At 38.4% G+C, this 25,154-nt stretch overlaps 1 long non-coding RNA gene across 2 annotated transcripts; it reads left to right on the forward strand.

Moving 5' to 3' along the window:
• The first annotated feature begins 1,063 nt into the window (after window positions 1-1,063).
• Window positions 1,064-13,188, forward strand: LOC134872817 (uncharacterized). Of its 2 annotated transcripts, none has more exons than XR_010166865.1 (3): window positions 1,064-1,189; window positions 10,645-10,702; window positions 12,408-13,188. It is a non-coding gene; the product is annotated as an uncharacterized LOC134872817 (long non-coding RNA). The 2 variants fall into 2 exon arrangements; XR_010166864.1 differs by lacking the exon at window positions 12,408-13,188 and adding an exon at window positions 11,308-11,428.
• Window positions 13,189-25,154: the final 11,966 nt, after the last annotated feature.

Genomic DNA, 25,154 nt, shown 5'->3' on the forward strand with positions numbered 1-25,154 from the left:
TATGGAAGGAGTGGGTGTAACAACAAGTGTCCCTAATGTCATTAACAAACAATGCAATATGGGAGTCAAAGGTTATGAAATAGATGGATGTAGAAAAATGTGTTTAATAGGGTCAGTTACTAGGTCATTTTTGGACTGTAATTTGTGATCTTTAATTGTTTTTTTTAATGTATTTATAATGATATTGTTTCACATCTTAACAATGAGTGACCATGGATGAATGTTTTTTGATTGTCCTGTCCTTCATCAAAACATTTATTCAGACACATTAACTAATAACTTTATCAAACATACAAATTAACAAGATAATGTTCATGATCTCCCAAAGTCATGGACTCAACAGAAAGAACTTCCATGATGTAAGAGGACACATTCATTTTGTATTCATGTCCTCTTTCTCTGGGTGTTGGGTTAACTTTGTGGTATAATTGTACTTGATGCATTATGGATGCTTGTGCGAGGCCTTGTTTTAGCAAATTAGATTATAGCGCTACTATCACTGTGTTTGTATTACATTGAACCTTTGACATATTGTATCCTGATGTAATGTAAGCCGTGTCTAAAATAACACCTTCCTGAACACTCTGGGAGAGAGTTTCAGTTTAAAACTGAGCACATTGTCAGGGTTGGAAGTAACAACTGTAAATCAGTCAGGTTTTTTTGATGTCTTCTTTTACTGGAGGATTCAGTTAACAATAAAATCAAACCAGCTGCCATGGTAAGTGGAGTGCTGTCTTATTAAATATATCTGCAACTCAAATTAAAACAATAGATTGATAAACCAGTAGAGTAAGAACAGCCTATAGGCTAGATTTCTTCATGAGTCTTTAGCCTACTTTGAGTAAAAACTAATAATAGTAGGCTACAAAGAAAATCCTGAAAGAGCACATTGTTAAAATTACAACAATGCAATTAGACCTTTAGCATAGTTTAAAAAAAGTAGCTTCTTCCTTAATCAGTTTGCCCAACCTGGCGAGCCCTGGTGACCCAAATCAAACACACCCAACAGGTGCATTATGGGTCTGGCTAGCATTTATGCTCAATGCTAAAAACATTGTGTGGGGATTTGTTGTGCATACGGATGGGTGGACTTCATGCTTTGAGGATAAACGAGCAGTGAAGCTAAACCTGGAGCAGACTGACGGAGGACTTCGCGGTGCATGAGGCTAACTAAATGAAATTCCGACAGGTGGGTACAACAACAACAAAACTGTGATGGTTCTTCAGTGGAGGAGACGAACGTACTGTAGTGTTGTGTGCGTGTAGGTTTGCATGTGCAAACTGGCTATATGGGAGATTCCTCTTCTTTTTTTTTCTGCAGCCACTCTCGCTTATTTTCGATTTTGTGACGTTTCATTCCGCTGGAGGTAGTGGCAGGTCATTTAATTTCCGGATCTTAATAAGGTTTTCAGACCCTATGCTTAGTACACGTGTGTTTGTGGGGCCTATTATTTCTATTGTCTGAGTAATTGGTAATCAGTTGTAGGCCTATTCGAGGGCTGCAAACTGCCTCATACAGAAAAGGAATTCATATTTTGCATGAATTGTGTGACAGTGTTCAGTGGTGTGATAGCTATAGCTTTGATGACATGTTGATGCAATTTATGGTGTCGTATTTATATTTACATTACTGCTAAAGGTCGTTCATATAACACCCTATACCCCCTTTACCTTTAAAAGGAAGTTAAGTATTTACCAAGGGAACATTTCAACTGGTCTACTTTTTATTTGACAGTAAGTACACGTTTACCACATCCATTGTAGCCTACATCAACAGTAACAGTACTTTAACTTGAGTACCTCATGCTAAAATCCCTTTACTGCTTTTCATGCTCATTCAAAGATAGCTCATTTAGGTCATCTGCATATTCTTAAGCACATTTTCATAACCACCTCACTTAACATTATTTTACAGTTGTTGTGACTAACATGATTTTTCCTTAAGTGAAAAACCATATGCATGAACTCTGAACTGTATAAATTGAATGTACACGAAGCATCTCTAGGGCTGCAGCTCAGAACATCAGCATATTCCATTATTAGCATTTGCATATGTTAGCAACTCATTTCACAGCCGTTATTTGATTTAAAAAAATTAAAAAATGTAGGCACTGTATGATTTATGTTGCTGGCACAAAGAGGGGAAAAGGGCATCTAAAACATGCAGAGTCCTTAATCCAAAGGGCAAGATAATCATTTAAGTTAGAATAGAAAGTCCCCCCTAAGCAAACACAGGCCAATATAATCACTATTTCAGACAGAACTTGATTCACGCTGCAGCAAATGCAAAAATGCCATCACACACTGAATATTTATCATTCAAAATGGGCGTCTAAGCAAAATCAATCTCCAAACAAATGCCTACCAAGTGCATTATGGAATTAAAAAATAGTAAAACTTTAACAACCTAGAAACTGGAATTAATTTCTCAGCTTTGTAGGTGAAAATAGTGTCACTATGTTGAAATGTATATTGCTCCATTTTGTTCTTGTAAATTCCATTTTGTTTACAAACCAGTGCTTCAAAATGAAAAAGGCCAATGCAATTCTGAGGTCTCCACATGCACATTCCTTTGCACACCAGTGCTGATAATGACTTGTAGATTGAAATATTGTATAACCTGTGTGTTATCTCTGCCTCAAAGAAATATGTGTTAGTCTCAGGGAATCATATCAGAGAGAAATAAGACCATTAATCCCTTAAATGCTCCACACTCTTTGTGCAATATAGGCACTGCTCCTGAAGGTTCATCCTCAGTGAATCTATCCAGCAGTTTGTGATTCAGTGGGGAGAGAAAGAAATTTACACAGGACTTTACAGAGGAAAACCCAAAAGACATATATAGGAATGAGTTTTCGGATATAAAAAAGTGCAGAATGTTAGAGCCATGCTGGCTCAGTAAGGTAATAAGGACAGAAGGACGTGCAGTGTTTGAGGGAGAAATCAGTCAGTCCAGTCAGTTTGCATCAGGTAGCAGCAGAGCATCAGATCATAAAGCACGGCTCATTGTTTCCAATGAATGTTTTTCGTGTTTTATGTCAGCTGATGCTGATAAGCTAGAGATGTGCGTGACTGCAGTGCAGAATAACTGCGACGCTTCATTGGTAATCATCTCAGTCGCTTCCTCACTGAAGAGAATTGTGTTTGTTTTATTAACTCTCTGCTGATTATGTGAGTTCGCACCACCATCTATCTCGCACAATGTAAATATAAAGGCTGTTATTCCTTAGCTGATCCTACTGATCACAGAAGAATATTTTCTTTGTCTTTTATCTACTTCTTTGGTTATATTACCTAAGTTCACCGCTCCCTATGTTGACTTTACGTTGTCATCGTGTTCAGCACACATTTTTGCCCTCAAGCTAGATTTGTATAATATTAAAATAACATTTGTTCCGAATTTACCTATTTGCCAACCCTGTACAACTCTTTTATTGGTATGCTATTGCTTTCGCTTGTCTTGTGTACAGACACCTATATCTGTTGTTCATGTATTTAACTTTGTGTCAGAAATGAACAATTTTGCACATAATGTCTCTCTCAAATTCTGGATGAAAACAACAAATCATCCCTGTGACAGGTCACTAGAAAATCACCAATTTCAATTTGCTTGACTGATTCAGATTTTTCTCAAAAGTCTGAACTGTGGTTGAAATGGTCCAAAGACCCTGAGTTGTTGATAAGGGCCACTTATTTGGATTACCCTGGGATGCATGCATGGAAAAGAATAACATTATAATATATTTGAATATATTTTCACTTTTCCCTGATGGCCTGATTTTAAGTTTGTAACAATTCTCTTATAAGAAATAAAGTCCTTAAACATAGCTCAAACTGATAATCGTCCAGGTTCGGTCATCAGCTGTTGGTTAGCTGCTTCTCATTATTATAGGCGTAAATTCATTTGGTTATACAGAGAAATGTAAATATGTCTCTCATTCTCTACTCTACATTGAGGTTGCTGCATTTCAAAATAGAACATTTCATCCTTGCTGATATGGTTATGTGCCCATCATGACCATGAAAAGCCCTCTTCACATTAAGAATTTAAACTATTTAGGGGCAAATCAATAGTAAAGGATATGGATTTAAAATAGTAGACTACTTAAATCTATTTATACAACCATATTGTACTTTATGCTCAAATGTAAGAGCTTTAAATGGATGTACACATGCATTTTCTAGTAAGGACAATTCATGATTCCAGGAAACATTACTGCGCATTAGGATTACTGGCACATTATCTGACTCTGATATTAGTAGCTCTTTGTACACCCATGCTACATGGAGACTATAAACCTCTGACCGCTAACAAACAGACATGATAGGCTGAAAACGTTTTCTATCCTTCCTTAATCAAGCCACTTCATAGAACGGCAGCCACAGAGGGTCAGTGCAATAATGGCTCAGTTTGACAATCAATTTAATGTGGCAAGTGCAATATTAAAGATGGTCATAACGATAGTTCAAACAAAGACAATCGTTAGGTCATCCATTTTTGCGTCTTTCCATCCATCCGATTTATCCTTTCCCAATCCCATTTATATTATACTATTCATAATAGGATGAAATACTGAAAGTCAGATTACCTATTACTGACAAGCCAGGATTACATTGAGTAAACTGTTTCTTTGTGGGACTCTTTGTGAAATAGCGTTTCTTCCAACCTGAAATCATACAACCCAGGACAAAGTGAGAGCAAATGTTTTCTGCTTACCCACATGACCAAGATTAAAACAGTCAAATTAAGGCTGGGCAATAAATATTATTTCAATATGGGGATATAAGGCTATATTGTATCCTACATTTTGGTTGTTGTTATACAGCAATAGTGTTATTTTGGGTTTGAATGGTGCACAGAAGTGGTCTAATTTTCTGAGTTTCAAATGCAATATTGTTGCATTTGATCTGGATATTTGATCAGAACTATTGTGTTCTTTTCTCTATATCACCAAGCCCTAATTGAAACAAGTTATTTAGATTTGACCTGCAAAGCAATTCCCTAATCTTAGCCACATTTCCAACCATGAGTCAGAGAGGGAACCAGGCTATAGGTTGCTACCGGCTGCTGATGCCACCAAATAATCACGATAATCCCACCACACAAGGCATGGCGGCCCCAGCCAAGCCACTTGGAAGGTGCTCATCTTTGAAGAGCTGGAGTCCAATCAGCAAAGGAGATGAGAGTGAGGCATCAATTTACACTCTGTTGGGCCGCTCTCCAACAGATCTTTGATTGAGGCAGACTGATGGGAACGGAGAGAGGGATGCAGTGTTGGTAGAGGCAGCTGCCGCAGTAGATTACATTATGAGAGAGAGGCTGATTAATACAGAATGATGGTAATTTGGGTGACAATTGCAGTTTATAAGAATAGTTTTTGAGAGCTGTGGACACAAAAGTGTATGGTGTGGGTGTGTGATATTCAGGATGTGATCATTGCATAGCTTTGGGCTGTAGGAATTGTTAGTCCCGTGTTCTTTAGTAGACTAGCGTTGTTATTGCTCATAAACATGGTTTTATGTCATTTTTTAAGTGTCACCTACTGGATGAGAGAAGGGCAAGCTTTGATATTATTTGTCTCTCATGGCAATTCTTGTGTTATCATTCCTTAAGCAATAATGTCAAATGTGCTGTATTTATGAGGTACCTACTGTATAATGGTGGAAACTGTATATCAAGTTCCCAATCCAGCATGTAACCATTTTGACAGGCCTAACACCCACGTTTTAAAGTCCTTACAGAGGGTTGCTCTGCTAAAGCAGAGAGAAGAAGATGAAGCAAAACAGGGGTCACCTTCACTTAATGCCATCTTTTAAAAATCCACTCTTTACTTTAAACTTATCTCTTTGTGCCAGCCAAATCTTTTACTCATTTGGCCTGCTTCTTTCTCTGCTGGCTCCTTCAGTGCTTCCTAAGTCATTTATTTCCTGCTTATTTGTTGGCTTGTTACAGGCACATGAAGGCATCTGTTCCCTTCTGGTATGGCTTCATATCCAGAAAAAGTGAAGGAGTGAGATGCCTGACAGGAAGTGTTACATAAAAGGCCGGTGAAAACCAACTGTGGAAGACACTTTTCCAAAGGCCCCTTCTGTGATATCAGTTGGTATAGTCCCCCTAAACTGTAGCCTCTGAGAGCAGTTATGTGGTTCGCCTTGGATGAGTGTGAGAGGCACTAGATATTGACCTTTCATTTCTAAAACACACTTACATTTTAAAGGGATGCCAGATGTCTGTCTCTCTCTGTGAATGCCCAGTGTGTTTGTTGTAGCTGCCCTTACTCTGCTCTTTATTTTTTATCTGCTGTCAATTGGAAGTAAAGTCAATTTTCAAGCTGTTCTCGGTTGCCAATTTTAAAACCTGCAGACTGCTTCAAACGACACCCTTGATAGTATAAAGTCAATTCTAAAGCTTAAGTGACAGTGACTTGTTTACGCTGAAGAACCACTAGTTATCTCTACGACTGCTGACTTCATTATTAGTCTAACAACTCCTTTGGGAGGTAATGGAAAGGGGTTTGAATCATGGTGTGACTGTGTGTGTAAGAGAGAGCTCTTCTGTACTCACAAGGATAAAAGCTCACATCATGGAGGAAAAGATTGGCAAAATTCTCCAGATCGGAGTCCACAAACATGTTCTGCTTGACAAGAAGTTCAGTATGTGTATAGTTTGACTCCGGTGTCTGGGTGAACCTAATATTAATTTTGATGTTTCTGAAGTTTTCCTTTCAGGCCCCTCTTTGGCAGATAAATATATTTTTTGGTCCCCCCTCACCTCCAAAAATAAACCAAAGTAAACAAACACACACATCCTGAGTGAATTCATTTGCAATATTTACTGAAATTAACACAAAGCTGAAACTTGAGGCAGCAATATTTTTAGTAACACTAAAGTGACTTTCGAAATAATGTTATCAAGAGTTATATCTCAGCATGCTTTTTCCGAAGTCCACATCTTTGGAATCTGTCATATTTTTGTCAAGCAGCACTTTAAATCAAAATTGAATATTAAACTTTTTTTTTTTTTTGATAGGCCGTTCAGTCACTTCACCTGAAATAAAGAGTACCAGAAAAAATCTTCTAAACATTTTATTCCCATTTTAACTTTGGTGTGAAATATGGTTTAACACGTTTTTTGCACTTTGCTTGGATTGAAATGTTGTTCTATAAGTAAAAACTAAATGTAACAAAATAAAACAAAAACAGGCATGCTGTATATTCACTGCAGATGACTCTCCACTTAAGAGACAAAAAATAGAAGCATAAGAAAACATTAACTACATGTAGAGTGTAGATGCAATGTGAAGTCCCTAATATTAGTACATGAGAAATGCGTGTGCCATATTTCCATCATGTTCTTCCACAGTTTGAAGCTTTTTACATTGACCTTAACGAGTTGCGTCCTCTTCTTCTACAGTGGTTTAATGGATTTTTATGTGGAACCAAAATTAAGATTTTCCAACGAATAAAGGTATTCTGATAATAATTAAACATTTGCATAATAGTAGTTGATGGGTTGTTTCATCGTCAAACTTTCACACAGTTTTGTTGAGATGTCATTGGACCGGCCTGATCGTGGATACAATTTTGAGAGCACAAGTAAAAGGTGCTAGTCTACAAAAGGATTTTAAAACTAATTACAGCAATGCTAAAAATGGACAGACAACAAATAGAGACTTTCGAACAGGTGAGGTCTATGCTCTTTCATTTTTTGAATTACATGCTCTTCTTTTTGTAAGATCTCTAGCTGATTAGTTTAGGTATTCATGCTCAATACTGAGATAAACAATGGAAGGTAAAATGCTAGGAACTGGCCTTTTTTATGTAAACCCATACATTCTATATACAAAGTTTGTATGTTTGTGGATACAGCAAAAACAAAAATAAAGTAGATGTTCTTTTCTGTTTACTTGTACACACACCCTTTTAAGTATAAACAGTTCTGGTCAAATTTAGTTTAAGGTTCAACGATGCATTTAAGCGTGAAATGGTGCTTTATGAAAAAATGCATAGCTTTAGGCTTAATGTATGATATTATTAAGTTTCCAAGTTGAAAAATCTGTTTTATATACTTCAAAGAGCAGAGACAAGAAGGGATATAGAGAGTGGGGTGATGGACAGACAGGCAGACAGAGGGAAATAGCTCATGCAGTGTTTTGAGGGAAAGAGATCGAACGCTCTGGGCACTGCGCTAAGTTTGATTTCTCCTTTTTGCAAGTTCACTCCAGCTAGCAGAGAACTTGCAAGTGAGCTCAAGTGACAGCTTGAAAGAGTGGAGTTATTGCGGAGAACAGGACTGGTGTGGGATTCAATTAGAGAGCTACCTGGTGACAGACTCTACTATAACTGAACATTTTAATATTTTTGCACATATTCAGGTAGCTGGCCAATCGTGAACACTTTCTTTGCCCTATATTGGTGTCTTTAAATTGGTTACAAATAAAGTGTCAAACAAGCAAGTGGTCTTTTTGACATGTACATATCATGAAACCTCAATGTGTCAAGTCATTTTATATTTTTCTGTGTCTAGCGTAAAGAAAGAGTGACATGAATGCCCTTGAGCTAAAGCTTACCAGAAAAAAAAAATGTCATAAGGGAGAGAAGTTGAGGCACACTGAAAAATTGCCTTATATTGAACATGTCTAAGGCAATTTTTGTGTGATGGGGCACATCTGAGGAAAACCGAAAAGGCAAACAAGCCAGCTATACATTCACAAACATACGTATGAAAGAGATTTTGCAAAGTAAACACATTTCAAATTCATCTAGCTGTAAGCTGTACATCTTCTAAAAGCCAAGTACACAAACAATTTCATCAAGAGTTTTAACAATGTACTTTATGTCCTTTGAAACTTGACTCAGGCTGTTAGTAGCCCTCCTGCTGATTTCTATACTGATTTGTCACAATTTAGCTTTATCAGGGATCGGCCACCATGGGGTCTTAATGCAATCTCCTGGTTGCAAATTTTCACCGCATGTTCGCCGATGCCTATCTTAAGTAGGACTTACTTCACACTATGACACTTGCTTTGTAATCCAGTCACGGTTTCTCCCCTCTGTGTGACTTCTTGCTGTTAAGTTGCCAACTTTGTGGGAAGCAAAACTGTCATAGCAAACTTTTAGGGGCCCTTCTTACAAGGCTGTGGTCTCCATGCCACAGTGCATGCCAGTGGACTTGGATATCTGTATGAATTAATTTCTAGCAAGTCTTGCAATCAGGGAATTGGGCTCAGGTGTGTTTCATTCTATGTGCTGATTGGATAGTACCCTCACCAATCAGCCCTGGAGCAGCTTGTGGCACTGGACTTGATGCAGATTTCTTTCCTGTGATTTCCACAATTCAGACTGTTTTTATTGGGGTGCATATTGCAGGATACACTGTCAGGCAAATTGGTGTATTAGATGATGGCACTGGGCTTTGCATTGCACATACATCTCTGCAGTCAACAGTGAAATAAAGCCGTGGTTTTGTACACTTTTCCCTGAGATGTGCTTTTTATGACAAAATGAAAGCAGGAGGCTTTTTTCTAAAGAATAGAAGTTTTTGTCTGTGGGTATGAAAGGAGCACTTTGCGACATCATGATTGGCATTTTACAACCAATCTCTGTTCTTGAGATGGATATACTGTATATGCAAGAATAGATGGAAGCATTTGTTCATCATGTTTAAATTATGAGTGTTTAATCTCTAAATGGTGGTTGGAAGGTCATCAGAGTGCAATTTATGACAGTCAAAAGAAGATGAACTGCTGGACATGTAATGAGATGTATTTTCTGTGCAAATGTTGTACATGTTTGTGTTGGATGTGTGTATATGTACGTAATTGTCATATTCACCCATTTCAAGTGATGCAATCTATATTCCATCTCTGGTTAGGGCCCTAAGGTCTGTAGTTATCGCTTGGTTATAGGCTCTCAGCAAGGGAACAGTAGCAATATATAATGTCCTGTTTCTCAAGAGGCAGAGATGGACATCTCAGGACAAATGTGTGTCTTTCCTTTATGGCTGAATGTGAAATTTATGTCTTAGCGGGTTGTATCTTTTCCAGTTTTATGACCCCCATAGAACCAGGAAATCCCGTCTTAAGCTTTTGTCATGCATGAATCCAGTTTGTCTTTGCTTTAAAGGTGCCGACACAAATGAATTTGCCTTTATCCTCTGAACGGTGAATACAAATTGACACTGTTTTCTTTGATAGAATCCATAAATTGCGCGAGTGTTTGTAACTGGCACTATAGCACTAATGATTTACAGGTCCAGACAGTTAAAGGAATCTAGAAATTGCTGGATGCTGTAGAAACAGATTGCCATCTACAACACTGATTTAATGTGTTACTGTGAATTGCATTGTACCACAACAATGATGTTTATTTCAGAGGCATGTTTGTCAATTTAATATTTTGCCTTTCTTGAACCCATTTCTTGTTTGGAATCCAATTGTAAATGTGGCTAAATATTGGGAAGAGTCTTTTTGATTTCAATGCTTTTCCTGTTTTTCTGCTTCCTCTGCTCACCATCCTTCTTTCATTTTGCAACCTTATCTTCGGCAATGAACATGTTAGCCAGTTTCTGCAGAGATGTAAGAGACTCTAATTTGCCAGTACGCCTTGGTTGAACAGATCCTATTTCCTGTCTCTTCTCTTTAGGCCTCCCCATGAAGTGACAGTGCAGAGGATCGGGACATCACTGTAACCAGGAACACAGGTGATTAACTCGTGTGGGTGTGTGTGTGTGTGTGTGTGTGTGTGTGGAATCGTGCTAAGAATATAGTTAGGGTGTGTTCATTTGTGTTACTTTGGAAATGTCTTTACATGTGATGTATGCACATGCTTAAGTGCTTATGCATGTCTCTCACAGTGAACAGCGGTCTTAATGGTATTGAGATGAAGGAGGAGATTAAGGAAAAGGCAACTTCTGGCTCATGATGGGTACTCAATGAGTGTGCTGTATCTTAACTTAACCCTGAATTAAATAATTGATTGTATGAATACTTGGTATCTTTATCATTATTTCTTTTTTGGAACACATCTGCTATATTCAGGTTTAATGAAATTAAGAGGCACACTTCATCACATCATCCCTCACTTGCTACCTGCTCACAAACACCAGTTATTATGGTTTCAACAACTGGCCCGGTTGGGGGCCCAGTTACCACAAACTAAACCCTACTCTGCGGTGGTGGGTGAGGTTGAACGCCCATGTTTTATTGTTTGAAATTTGTATCAAAAACATGTATAAGTGTAATGTCTAGTGTTCAACCAGACAAAGCAGACACTTTTCAATCTCCATGTTGCTTCTCCCCTTAACAGCTCTACGACCACATGATCCACCCAGACAGCTGTTCCCACTTATTTGCCTGAATAGACCTCACCTGAGGACCGTATAGGCAAGGACACGCTGTACTTTATTAACGTCTGCCTAAACCTTTGACCCGTTTTGTTGCAGCTGTCTGATGGGGTAAACCTTGGTCATTCTTATAAGTTATTGGACTTAGGTAACATCAAATGATTCAAAACATATTATTGCCAAAGTGTGTCCTCTAGAATCACCAGAACAATCTAAACTACCTTATTCAGGATTATGAGTGTTGTTTTCCCATTATATAATGACTGATTTATAGTTTTATTGTCACTGAGCCAGGAAAAATCTTTAATCCAAAGTTTCCTGCTGTGTGGTCCTCTGAGTTACCTAACTCAATTTGGTCAGCAGAATCTATTTGTGTTTTCAAAATGCGCTGAAAGTACCTTCTTGCTTTCTCTTTGCATTCTTGTTTACAGCAGGATAAAAAAAGGAATTCACTGTAAAACCGCTAGCAAGAGAAACAAAATATTGCTTAAAAAGTGAACATACAGTATATAGCCCAGTGCGTGCTGTTTGTTTTGGTTAGAAAGAAGTCTGTTATACATTTGGATAAAAGGTTCAGGGAGCCTTGTTTTAAAAATAAATTCCTATGCTGTTCTATAAGCCCAAATATGTATTGCAGTATACGGGAGGTCTGCAGTCTGTGGCCAGCGGACTCCTCTCTCTCCTTTTCAAGTTTCCTTGAGATAGAGCCACAATCGATTAACCACCTGTCCTTTCATTCTCAGTCTGCTTCTTTTGAACTATACTGCCAAAGCACACTGGAGACTACACTGCTGCCTGGCTTTGTCTCTCCCTTACTCCCAGCTTCATCCCTCTCTTTTGCTGTGTTTTTTTTTTTTTTATCTCCCCAAAAACTGTTTAATGCATCATGTATTTGTTCCATTACCCACCAGACGGCAAAGCAGAGCTGCTGGTTATTGTAAGAACAGGCTCACGAGATCAGCTCAGAGCAGAAAGCCATGTTCTCTAATGCTTGCAAATTCACATCAAGCACAGCAGATTAGCTGTAAGATTTACTCAATAAAGGGGAATTTTCTGATTGCAGAAGTGGCTTGATGAATACTATACCTGCTGAAGTGCTGCTGTGATCAGGGTGGAATGCAAAGCCATGTAAAATAAATTATGGTTGCACATGATGTCTGACTGATTCGTGCGATGGTCAGCTAAGCTCACATTCATCTTTCACTGCATCGTCAGGTGTTCCTATGATCTAAATGTATACATCTACATTCATAAGCATGTACGAGGGTCTTGCTGTTTACCTGGGAGTGTGTAATGCTGGGTAGGCTGTGTACTGAACTCCGTGTATACCTTATTTTCTACCACTTCAGCTTAAAGAGTGCATGATTAGTTTCTTGATTTGAGACTTGGAACCGTAATCACATTTATTTCTTAGCCCTTCTCTGCCGCTGACCAACTTCCAAAAATGGTAACGCTCTGGTCATTTTGTTGCCTTACATTATTCCCATTGCGGTAATGAAAAGCAGAATGCTGATATTCCAGATGATGATTTATCTGAAGCTGCTTTTCATACTGGCACAAAATGATTCGGGGCACTTTTCTATACAAAGAGCTGCTTAGAAATTAGTAATAATCGTAACTTAAAGCGAGAGCAATCTCAAAGTGGGATGTGATGAGGCATTCACAATATCTCCTTGATAATTGCAAGTCAGCAGTGCTTTCTTTTTCCTGTCAAGTGTGGGTGCCATTGAGTTTAACTTTGCTCAAGAGCATTCATCAACAACACAGAGAAGGAACTGAATGTACAGGGTTTTCTACCATTGCTGACTCCGGTAATTGACAGTGTTCCTACAAATTAAGTCAGCTTCTCACCTTGAAACGTGAACACAATGAGCAATAACAGACCTAACCTTTTACGCGGGAATTGTTTTTTTCTGTGTATCTGTGCATCTTTGCAATATGTCGTTGTATTTTTGTACTTTGCCAAAATAAACAACACAGCATCTTATTATATGGTACTATTGCATTTGTTCAGAAACACATGGAGAAAACATTCAGCGCATCTCTTTGACCCTCTAATAGGTAGATCTTCTTGTAAAAAGCCCCAACATTGTTTACCCAATTAGGGAGAACACTCAGTGATTGAAAGTGTCTCCATGTAATATCGAAGGTATCCTTACATAAAAGGGGATGGGACTGAATTTAATTGATAAATGATTCATTGTAAGATTGTGGGTAAATGATTGAAATAGTGATGCTTACATAGAACTTACATTACATATACATTATGTAAACAAATATTTAAAAAACTAAACTTGTCACTGCACAAATGTTAACTATTCTAGGTCACACCTTGGTGTATGATGAGTTGCTACATTGCGGTGCCACTTAGTATCCATGTGGAAGCCTACAAGTTATCATCTATTGTCAGTGATGCGTATTGCTTTATTGCCACACAACTTAATTGTTAGGTATTGCCTCACTTTACTCATGACGGAACAATAACAGTCAAAGAAAAAAACTATTGCAAAAAATACACAAAGCTCTCCCCACACACATTGCAGATGTCAGTTGATAAGATATTTAACAAGTGGAAAAGAAGCCCTGAGCTGCTCTATATTTAGACTGTGGTCAATTGGAGACAAGAGTCTCTCATCAGAGTCAAAGAGCAGACACAGTCTAAAGTTTAGCTGACATATTTACTGCAGTTTGAGCTGCAGGCAGTAGTTTGGATGAGGGGGAAGGAGTACAGGAAAGTGAGGGAAGAGAAACTTATATGGTATAGGCAATAGATTAATATGGAATAATATGAGCGCAAGAGGCACATTAGTGCATGAAGCAGAGGACGAACTGAATTTCATGCTCTTCAGCTCCAAATCTCATGGTGTAAGATCTGTGTTTCCCTAAATGTTTGGAAAAAATCTCAAGATTGTCATTAAAAGAGATCATATTGCCTCACACAATTTGAACATCCTTATTATGTCACGAGGAAAACATTTGAAGAACTTACATCACTAGGTCACATGCTAAATCGTGTTTAACATTTATGAATTATTTTAAATTTTAAGAGGTTGAATATCATTTTTTGACTTTTTCTTTGACAGCAAGACAAATTAAGACACCTTTAAGTTCAAAAGGGATACAGACACATTTAATTGGCCTGATTTGAAACCTGCTCTTATGACAATTGCATAGATATTTGTTACATCTAGCCTTCTGAAATGTATTACAAATGAATAGTGCTTTGTCCTTGGCTTGTATGTGTGGGCTAGACTGGTACGTGCCAGTAAATGATTATCAGTGATGTAGACGGTTCATTAAACTGAACCCAAAGTGAAAGTCTCAGTTTCCAATTCCTCAGCGAGGGGTAATTTGCAGAGGAAGAGTCTACCATTCTCCATGTCAACAGGAAGCTAATTGTTGTTTGTTTTGCCTTTTTCTTTTCTAGGGGGATGTTAATACCTCCCTCCAGCAGAGCATTGGTGGGGGTAGAGGATTGGGGAGGGGGACAAAAAAAGATACACAAGCAGCCAGACAAACAGAGAGAGAGAAAGGGCACGCAAGATTCCGGGATAGTCATTATTGCCTACACTAATGAGAAATTAATTACCCCACAGCTGGCTGCGCAGACTGTATTAGTGGAGGCTGAACGCAGGGGGCAGCATGCGGTATCAGTAAGCTCTGAGAGTGGGGCTCACAACCAGGACCAAATACAGTAACTGTGAGGGGAAAAATCAACAGCTCAGCGTAAAAAAGATTGATCTTTGTGATAAATGAAGGCTTTTAAAAGAGTGTGAAATCAAAGACAAACCTCAGGAAACGGCAAAATGTAAAGCAGACCTTGAATTAAATAAACCTCAATGGTTACACAGGCTTTGTTATGCTGGCATACTCCCAAAGACCAGCAGCCTCTGTGTCATTACAGCTGGGCAAAAGTGCAGTAATGCATATAGATGTGCATGTCTGACATTTAATATGTATGCACATTCTGGTATTGCAAATATGTCTGCAAAGCTAATAAGAACTGCCAATACTGATGCCTCATTACTAGGCAGGTTCAGCTGAGAGCTTGACATTTCAGGGTTTTCTATACTTTCCACCTCCTTTCAAATCTGAAGGGAATGAATGGATGGGTCATTTTGTTTCTTGGCTGAGGGCTGTGTGGAGAGAACGTGGCCTCACACAGAAATGGAAACACAGCTGCACCCGTAGACATAATGGTACATACACATATAGAAACAGACAGACCCAAACTCAAGCCATACTATGCATCGTTACACATGAGAGGTGCCGGTGACAAAAAGAAAGTCACAAATATGAACTGTCACACGAAAAATGATCAAATATGTGGATTGAAGTTTTGTGAATTCTAAAAAGTTTAAATCATAAAAACTACTGTATTTCTTTTTATAATACAAACATAATATACCTATCTGCAAGTTAAAATGTGTTACTCAAAACATTTGGAGCCACAAAAGATTAAAACTGAACTACATGCGTTAAAGTGTTGGTTATGAGTTATGAGAATGTTATAAGCTTCAACAGAAGCTCTTAGGTAGAAGGTATTATTTTGTATGACACAAAAGATTGAATAAAAAAACTAGGGTTGGTGGATTTATGAATAAGTGGATAATGTTACGCATTCAAAAAAAGAAAATAAGCAAAATTAACAACATAAAACATTTTTTGCCAAGAAAGGTAATTATTATAATTAGTAGTTATCTGAAATACTGTTTCTGTCTCACCTATTTCCAGTGGGCTTGTCTTTATTCAGTGTGTTCTGCAAGCTGTTTGTCCTTGCAGCTATAAACAACATCCTCAGCCAGCTGATTTGGCATCAAACCCAATAGTAATCGTATGAAGTGCCCTTGAGCAAGCAGCTGAGCAGTCACTGTAAGCCACCGTAGATAAGAGCATCAGCCAGCTGTCTAAAATGCATCTACATGTGTCTGTTGATGCAGATTCATCTGTGTGTGCAATAACGTGCCTGCAGAGGGTCAGTCAGTTATGAAGGGCCCCGGTAGACTTGATATTCAATTACATGATGGAGTATTTGTGAGGCGAGACCGATGGCACTGTAAAACCGCTGCATGCTCTGAAGGTACGCGCCATGGTTAATTTAGCTTTCATAATGAGACGGCCGAGAGGAGGAGGACACTGTGGGGCAGTGCTATAAAGAGGGAAGAAGGAGGGTAATGTTGCAGAGGTGACTTAAACCCCATGGACAATGCAGTAAAACAGAAGAAACTTTTAGCAAACTATACAGTGTACCAGATATCATAGTTAAACCATAGGACTACAAGTGATTGAGATTGGTAAATAGCTAAGGATTTTGATACGATAAGTCCAAAAGATGCAGAGGAGAGGGTAAAGGAGGTGATGGTGAGGTCAGTTTAGATAGATGAGACAAAAAGGCTGCTAATGGTGCGACAAGTGCTCTCACCCCCATTTTTTTTAGAGGAGGATGGAACAGATCTGTCTCTTTGGATTCAGGCTGTTTGTAAGATCCACACACACACACATACATGAATTACACACATAAGCCGTAACTACCTAATTATGTGGATGTTGTTGGCTGTCATTGCTGATTTTCACTCCAGAAACCAAAGAAGCAGGTTACATCATATATTTAGCTCTTAATTTATTCACGGCTGCTTCCTTTGTTTGAAAACATTTGCTCAAAACGTTTTAATTGGAAGAATGTTTTCTGAGGTACTGTCCTCCAAAAGTCCTTCAATACCAACCCAAAGGTATTTTTAGAAACACATTTGAAGTCATATATCAATGCAATATTCCTGGCCAAATGTACATAATACTGAAACTCTGTACTAAACCTTTCAGCTATGGCTAGACTAAATACTCATTATACTAGAACTGAACGGAAATAGGAAAGAAAGGCCAGTAGACGTCCTGCAGGCACTGTGATCCTCTTCTGAATGTCAGAGATTTGGAGAGCAGCCATAATTTCTCTGCCAAAACGAGGACTGTCGTCTCTGAGAGACAGAGAACATTTCTGGGTTCCCGATGGCCCTCATCAATCTGAATATCGTCTTGACTTCTTTCATGTGGTTAATTGTTCCCTGCTGTGACTCTGCTGGCTTCAGGGCAGCAGGCTAGCTACCTATCCACATAACAACAAAGGCCCAATTACCTGATTATCGGAGAGACACACAGCACAGAATCACACACACATGCACACACTATCTGATGTATTGTGAACTTGCAAGCACAATAACTTGCATACAAAAGCACACTTCTCTAGGTTAATTCATTTACGATTATTGTTAATTTATATATAGTTTATAGTTTGGACAGTTGTTTGATTTGTTTGACATGGTAACCTCACTGTGATTAGCCCAAGTCATGATTTTTTGTGGCATAATGGGCATTATTTAATGTATAGGTTTTGAAATATCAATTTTTGCAATAGTGCTATAATAGCCATTTGTTTCTGATGGGTTTCAGTAAAGTATTTTATGCTAAAACAGTTGTCGGTGTCTAGACAAATTATTGCTTTTACCGTCTTAGCTGTCTGATATAACCTAATCCAGTCAATACTCTTCATCACTCATGGTTGTCTGTCTCCCTCCTTTCTCTCTTCTCTCTTGCTGACATTGCATCATAGCAGAGGTTACAGTATGTGAGATTGACAGAATGTTGGCCACTGTTATCTTATGGTTGACTGAGCCAGGTGTGTGTAATCAATGAGTCTAATTAGATGTTGTTTACCAAGATGCTGATATGCACTGGCCTTTTCTCATTGTTTTTCTGGGCCAGGGCAGTTCCATATGCAGATCCAGACTGCTGCATAAATACATTTTAAAAAAAAAGAAAACCATGCAGCCTGAGCCATCATCATTCACTTTTATATGCACGTCTAAAAAGTATCAAAAGTATCAGGCATCAACCTGGCTCTTTGATGTCAACATGTGGCCATGGTTCCCTGCACAGGGAGACACAAGCCAGAAGTTCCTAGCGTTTCATCTGTTGTCTTCTGAAGGGACCAGAGACCAAATAATCTTTCCCATGGGGATGATGTGTTCAGCTGTGAATCAGGAGGTCTAGCAGATTGTTATTTTTATCAAAAGGATAGTGGTTTGATCCCCAGCTCCTCTTGTTCTTATGGCGGGAACTCAAGCAAGTTTCTCCTGATTGGCAGGACATCCTGTCAGCCCCCTTTGGTGTGCTTGAATATGTGTGTATCGGAGTGGACAGGCAAATTGTAAAGCCATTTGTCTGGTAAGGTAGAAAGGTGCTATGTAAAAGAGGTAAATTCACCATTAACCACACTGACAATTTAAAACACACATTCTTCATAATGATGTCATATAGAAAACATCTCACTAAGGTTTAGTTTTTATTTTGACACTTTGACAGGCACAGTGCTTATAAATAACATTGCAAAAATATGACAGAGTTAGCCAGAAAGAATGCATACATATAGCTTCATAAACTGATACTAAGGAAAGCAGCCTTGGATAAGAAGAGACAGCATTAAATATTTGTGAGAATTCTACTGTACATGTTTTTGGTTAAAGGAATGGTGTGTGTATTCAACCTATAGTATTTAGAGTAAGTATTTTTTGTGATATTTGTGCCATCCTGTCGGCTGGCAGTTTTGCCTTTGTTGATGAGGGTACTGGGTTAAACTACAACCCTGTTTTTATGGTTTATGTGGGTTTGCTCCAACTTGTTCATGCATTGTTTGTCAAAATTAACAACCCTATTGGACAAGTCTAGCTGAGTGTAATTATATATGTTGATATACATTCAGAGTTGTGTGGTTTTATGAACCATAATTGTGGTTGCTAGATTTGTCTGTAAGGTTCAATTAAGGAAGCAATGCTAAGTAGTGAGACTGAAGAAATAGGCTATTTCAAGAGAGACAGAGGGAGGAATCAATAATAAAGAAGCAGAACAATTCCTGCATGCAACATCTTACTGTGGATTTATTTAGCAAGGGAAATGGGGACGACAGAAGGGTGAAGGAGAGGGAATGCCAATTCCCCTGTGTCTGAGCAAAAGCCTACACTCGTTTTCATCATGGTGGAAGCTGCAGGTAACACGACCCAAGTCAGGGGAGCGTTGAAGTCAAGTGTGTGCGCACTTTGTGTCTGGTCGTGTGTTTGTGTGTGGCCAGAGAAGAATGTTATGGTTGAGCAGGCAGACATTGTGTGGGCTGACACAGCGGGCAGTGAGGGTGCCAGAGCTGGAGCACACATTTAGTCTCAGAAGGCTGCTTCTGTCACAACCTGCTGCCCAACTACTCTGAAGATACTGGCCTTTGATTCTTTCTTTTCCTCTTTCTCTGTCTTTCTATCGTACTGTACCTATAGCTCACACTATTCAGCTCTCCTTCCTTTAACTTTTGCTATGTTTTTCTGGGTTTGGATTCAACTTTTTGCTCTTACTCTCAAGCAAACTTTAAATCTATCTCAATCTTATTTTTTCTTTTTCTTTTGATGAAATACACATTAATATAAAACATATTTCTTTCAAGTAAAAAGATAAAAACAACCCCAAGATTTAGCTTGGAAACTGGCATCATGTTATTACAAGTTATTTATCATACTCGATGATGATGACATTTGTTGTTGCATCATTACATCCACAGTCAAGTCTAGTCAAATATCCACCATAAGTGGACTCTGTCTGAACACAGGTTCAGTATTACTGCACTGGAAGTCTGCACGAGCCTTAAACTGTCTATTTGAGAGTTGGATAGCCCTTCACCCTCACACTAGCATTATTAAATCTGGACATTTAAACTCCTGTTAATGTTTTAGGGAAATGGCCGTTCTTCCAGTTAATTGGTAAACAATAGTTATTAAACTACCTCAACATCCATGGCTATAATGCCTATTTAATTTGGCAGTACGAGACATAGAGACTGTTTAAACGTTGGTGTTTCCAGCTGAGCGAACAGAATGAGTATAAAATTAATTGAAGAATCACTTAATTTGTATTAGTAGCGGTGGAAGTAGTCACCGAGGGGGAGAGAGATCTGCCAGCTGAGTGTCTGTGTGCATTATTAAAAATGCTGAGTCACATTTTGGTTTAGTTCTTATTGCAAGTAATGCGTTCACAGCTGTAGTATAACTTCCTTACGTTTTTTTTTTTGTGCTGCCGATGTGGAATAATACATTAAATTACACTAGTAGATGTACAGTATATGCTTAGACTAGAGCATGACAAAATGGCATCACAAAGGATGTGAATACCAAAAATGACTCAATTCAGGCCGCATATACAGTATGCATCTGTATGTGAAATCATTGAAGGCTAATGTGCATTTGAGTACATATGGGATACATATTTTATTTCCTGTCTCATATTGAAAACACATTTTAGTTTGTCGTCTTGGTAAAGTAAATGCTGCAGTTTAGTGCAGCCTTTCTCCGTAGGTGGGCTGCAGTGTTGCACTGTTTGTTTTACTGCTTAGGGTCTCTGTGATTTACCAGCCAATTTCATCACTCTTTGGCTGTGGGAAGTACATGCTAATAAAGCACAAGTTCTCCATCTCTCTGCGGAAAATAAGTTGTATGATTGTCCTGCCAAAAACTGTGAAATGGAACATCTCTTTTTCACCGATATGTTTCTCGGTCATGCATTTTCTCCTCCTGCTCCCTTCCCCTCTTTTTTTATTTTTATTTGTGTGCATACTGTTTTGAAGATGTTTATTAGCTATAAAGTCAAATTGATGCATATTTCCTGATTCCTTAACATACCCACCATGCAATTCATTTGAGAATCTGAATAATTGAGAGCATGAAAATGTTGGATGAGCTAGGGAATGGGTTCTGTCTGTCACAGGAAGATGTTGAAGTGTTCTGGTTGCTGCAATGGGGAAAAATTAGCAAGTCATTTACATCCCGCTGGATAGCAGGTTACAGATTCGACACGGACTGAATTGTAGAGCAGGAATAATAAAGCAGCGTTGCAGCTTTAAGTTATGACATGTTTTTGTTTGGAGAAAAGAGGATTATTTAATTCTATGAAATATGCTCTTCCTCTGCAAACGCTTCAACTAAATAACTTTGATGTGAAATGTAGTCCAACTTACACAGTTTTTTGGTCTGTGGGCGACCTTAATCCTTTACAAGACTGAAAATCAATGTCAGTATCTGCAAGGCAATAACACACATATGGTAGGTAAAGTATATAACACAGTGTGCTTTCAATCATTCATCCAATCAATTAAAGTACATTTGCAGTCTGTGAGGATGAATTACAGAACTATGAGATTTTCTCTGTGGGACCTCAGCGGGGGGGAAATGTAGAAAAGCCGTCATGTAATTAGTCCATTTGAAGAGGACGATAATGGATGGGATTGTCATGTCGACTGCTCATTCGAGTCCAATAACGGATCATATAGTTAGCAGTGGGGTAGAAGCATTGTCTTTTTTCTACTGTAATTAATCTTCTGGTTGAACAGACTCTCCACAAATACCTTAAACCTCATGGACTGGAACTCAGATCCTACTTCTCAGACATACAAAAAGGACTGTGGAAATACAATTACAATATCAGACGTATTGAAATACATAGGATCATGGTTTACAAAGTAACTCACTAATTGTGAGTTAGAAATGTCATTATATTTTTGAGTATTCATATAATTCATAATGCATGTAATCTATTCCAAATAAGTTCTTGGAAAGTTCAAGCTGTTAGTCTGAGTCAAGTACTTTTCTCACTGCCCTCAAATTATCCCCAGACTACATTTTCAAACGCATTCCAATCCTTAAGACTTTATCGTTAAATCATTATATAATATATTACAAACCGAAACCAAAATGCTCCCATGCTGTCATATATCTACTCCATCTACATGCTTTATAGACCCTTTTCTAGATTAACCTTCAGCTGCTGAAACAATCCATCACAATCTGTGCTCTCTCAGCTTCATAACACTCTGTAATTTAGATTTCCCCACACTCTAATCAGATGAATTACATTTACATTGTGGCTAATATCAGATGGTTTCTCTAAGCCTGACTTTAGGAGGTCATTTGCAGAGGATTTTTTACTTTACAGATCGCAGATGATAGATTCAAATGAAACCTCTGCAGTCATTAGAAATCCCATAAGATTCACGGTTAATAAATGTCCAGTGTGAATAGGTTTTCAAATGTAAATAAGGTACCATATCCCATTTGAGGGTTCTAGTACAGATGAGAAGTGAACATTACGACCTACTCTAAAATAATAAGCATTCATGTATTTATAAGTCCTTTGTAAGTTGTGCAAACCTAAATGAAATTCTGATTAATGTATCATTACGATGGGACAAAGATCTTTTTAAAATATTAAACATTAGAGCACAATAATGCAGAAACTGTTCATTTTTAAAAATGCTGTACCAGGTACAAGTGTAAGTTTGCAGTCCTCTGCAGATGCTCTCTGTGCTGAATGGAGAACGGTAAACTAGATGCAAGGCACGAGAGAAGGCTGGCAGGCGACCACAGGGAATGATAGGAATAGGAAGCCTAATACATTTTTCCGCTTTGTGGAAAAGCCCTTCACATGGACGTCTTAAATGGTACGTTTTAAACTAATGTAAGGTGCTTGTTGTTGTTGTTGTTAAAACTCAAAAGATCTTTTCATGGCTGCACATCATGTATGAGCGGTCTACTTTTAAACAACAACAAGCCTAAGGCAGAGCCGGGTGGCATCTGACAATCTGACAAAGTCAAAAACAGATGCTGAGGCAGCAATTGAAGAACACATTCAAATCTGCTGATCTGCATATATTTATTGTCGTTTTAACTTTACTCCTTGTTCCCTTTACAATAATTTGAAAAACCTGGTTCCCTGCTGGCCACACACTGTTCCAAAACAAGTGATTTCAAACATTTAAATGTGCCATACTGCACATGGTTGATAAGGTGTTGACACACGGAGGGAAAATGAGGGACAGGTGGCCTAGCTAACATCTAAAGCTATCACCATCCTTCACAAAGCCCTGATCCTACTACACAGATACACACACACACACACACACACACACACACACACACACACACACACACACACACACACACACACACACACACACACACACACACACACACACACACACTGCAGTATCATCAGCTAGCACAGATGTTGATGGTAAGGGATGGGGAAAACACTTGTCTTTTTGCCACCATCTTGACAGCACAAGCAGTGAAAACAAATGGTTAGACTGAGCTTTGCATACATATAGAAACAATTAACATATCTAACATGTATTTACAGAGTGAAGTGGTGAGAAAGAGAGCCGCTCACAACACATACCGTCTTCTCTGTTTTTAATGCATTACTCTGCTTTCCGTCCTGCTGCTCACAAAACCATTTATTGCGACGCTATTATAGATGCATCTTTCTTTATGTCAGTGCCACACTCGCATGATTTAAGAATTATAGCTGTGATACTGCAGAATAAGAAACCAAACAGAGCTGTTATCTGTAGAAGGAGAGATGCATCAATCACCCTGAGACCAGACTAAAGTGCAGCAATGGGAGTAATTATCTGTGGTAAAAGAAAATGATGTGTGAAGCAAAGTAAAGAACCTCAGAGGCAGAAACATTGTGAGCTCAGTGATTTCTTCAACTGCCTTAAGACTCAAACAAGTAGCGGGGAATGTTATAAGGCGAAGTTAAAAGAAATTCTGACTCTTATAGCGTTCAAGCTTTATGGCCTTTCTTAGAAAAAGTACTTTAGATGTATCTTAAAAAATCATATTTGCAAAGTCTAGTCACAAAAGTAACAGAAAATCTGAAATATTTAAATATTGTACATTTTGTGCTGTGGACACAGACATGTAGTGCGCAATGAAATGCAAAAAGTAAATTATAGTACTACATATCCACTTAACAGAAAATTGCAGGGTACAACATTACTTTTAGATATATTCTCCATTCAAATGCATTCTGGACATAAACTACATGAATCCATTTTTGATACACAGTAAAGGAAAAAGGTCATTTTTTGTTGAATAAAGTTTTTTTGATAAAAATGTCAAGCAGGTTGAAGCAAGGCACTGTAATGGGAAATGAAACACATTGGGAAAATATTGTTTGTATTGTTAGCAGTCGCCGAGAATAAGTTCTTTAGAAAGTTACATCATTACATGTTGCTGCAATATGTTCACTTTTGACCTCTAGTTTTATTGAATGCAGACAAACTACTAGCTGCAGGGTTTGTACATAGCAGGTGAGTTGAGCTGCAATTGTTAGGTCACATGCTTGCTATTGTTTGACATGCATCTGTGTTTTTTTGATTGGATCAATCAATGTTTCTTTCGTGTATACACGATCAATGCATGTTGCAAAGAGACAGAAGGCGGGAAATATTAATGTCAGAATGAAATCGGACGAGTCACAGACTGATAGAAATTGATAGACAAGCAAAGAGGTGTGTGTGTGTGTGTGTGTGTGTGTGTGTGTGTGTGTGTGTGTGTGTGTGTGTGTGTGTGTGTGTGTGTGTGTGTGTGTGTGTGTGTGTGTGTGTGTGTGTGTGTGTGTGTGTGTGTGTGTGTGTGTGTGTGTGTGTGTGTGTGTGTGTGTGTGTGTGTGTGTGTGTGTGTGTGTGTGTGTGTGTGTCAAAAGTATCCCTTGCAATTGGGTCATTCTGAATAATTGGATGCCTGAAGCCCTCATTAAACACAACTTGAAATGGAGGCCTTTGATCAGCCTACGGACCAAATGTAAATAGTTCAACGAGCACATAGAAGGCAGAGGGAATTTAAGTTCACAAAGATCAACATTTGTACTTTGGCGTCTTCAGCTGCATCATTATTGACTAAATGTTTGACTTCTTGGTCCAGATTTACGTCAAAGAAAATAA

The sequence above is a fragment of the Eleginops maclovinus genome, chromosome 11 (genome assembly GCF_036324505.1).
Source record: "Eleginops maclovinus isolate JMC-PN-2008 ecotype Puerto Natales chromosome 11, JC_Emac_rtc_rv5, whole genome shotgun sequence".
In the NCBI taxonomy this organism is placed as follows: domain Eukaryota; kingdom Metazoa; phylum Chordata; class Actinopteri; order Perciformes; family Eleginopidae; genus Eleginops; species Eleginops maclovinus.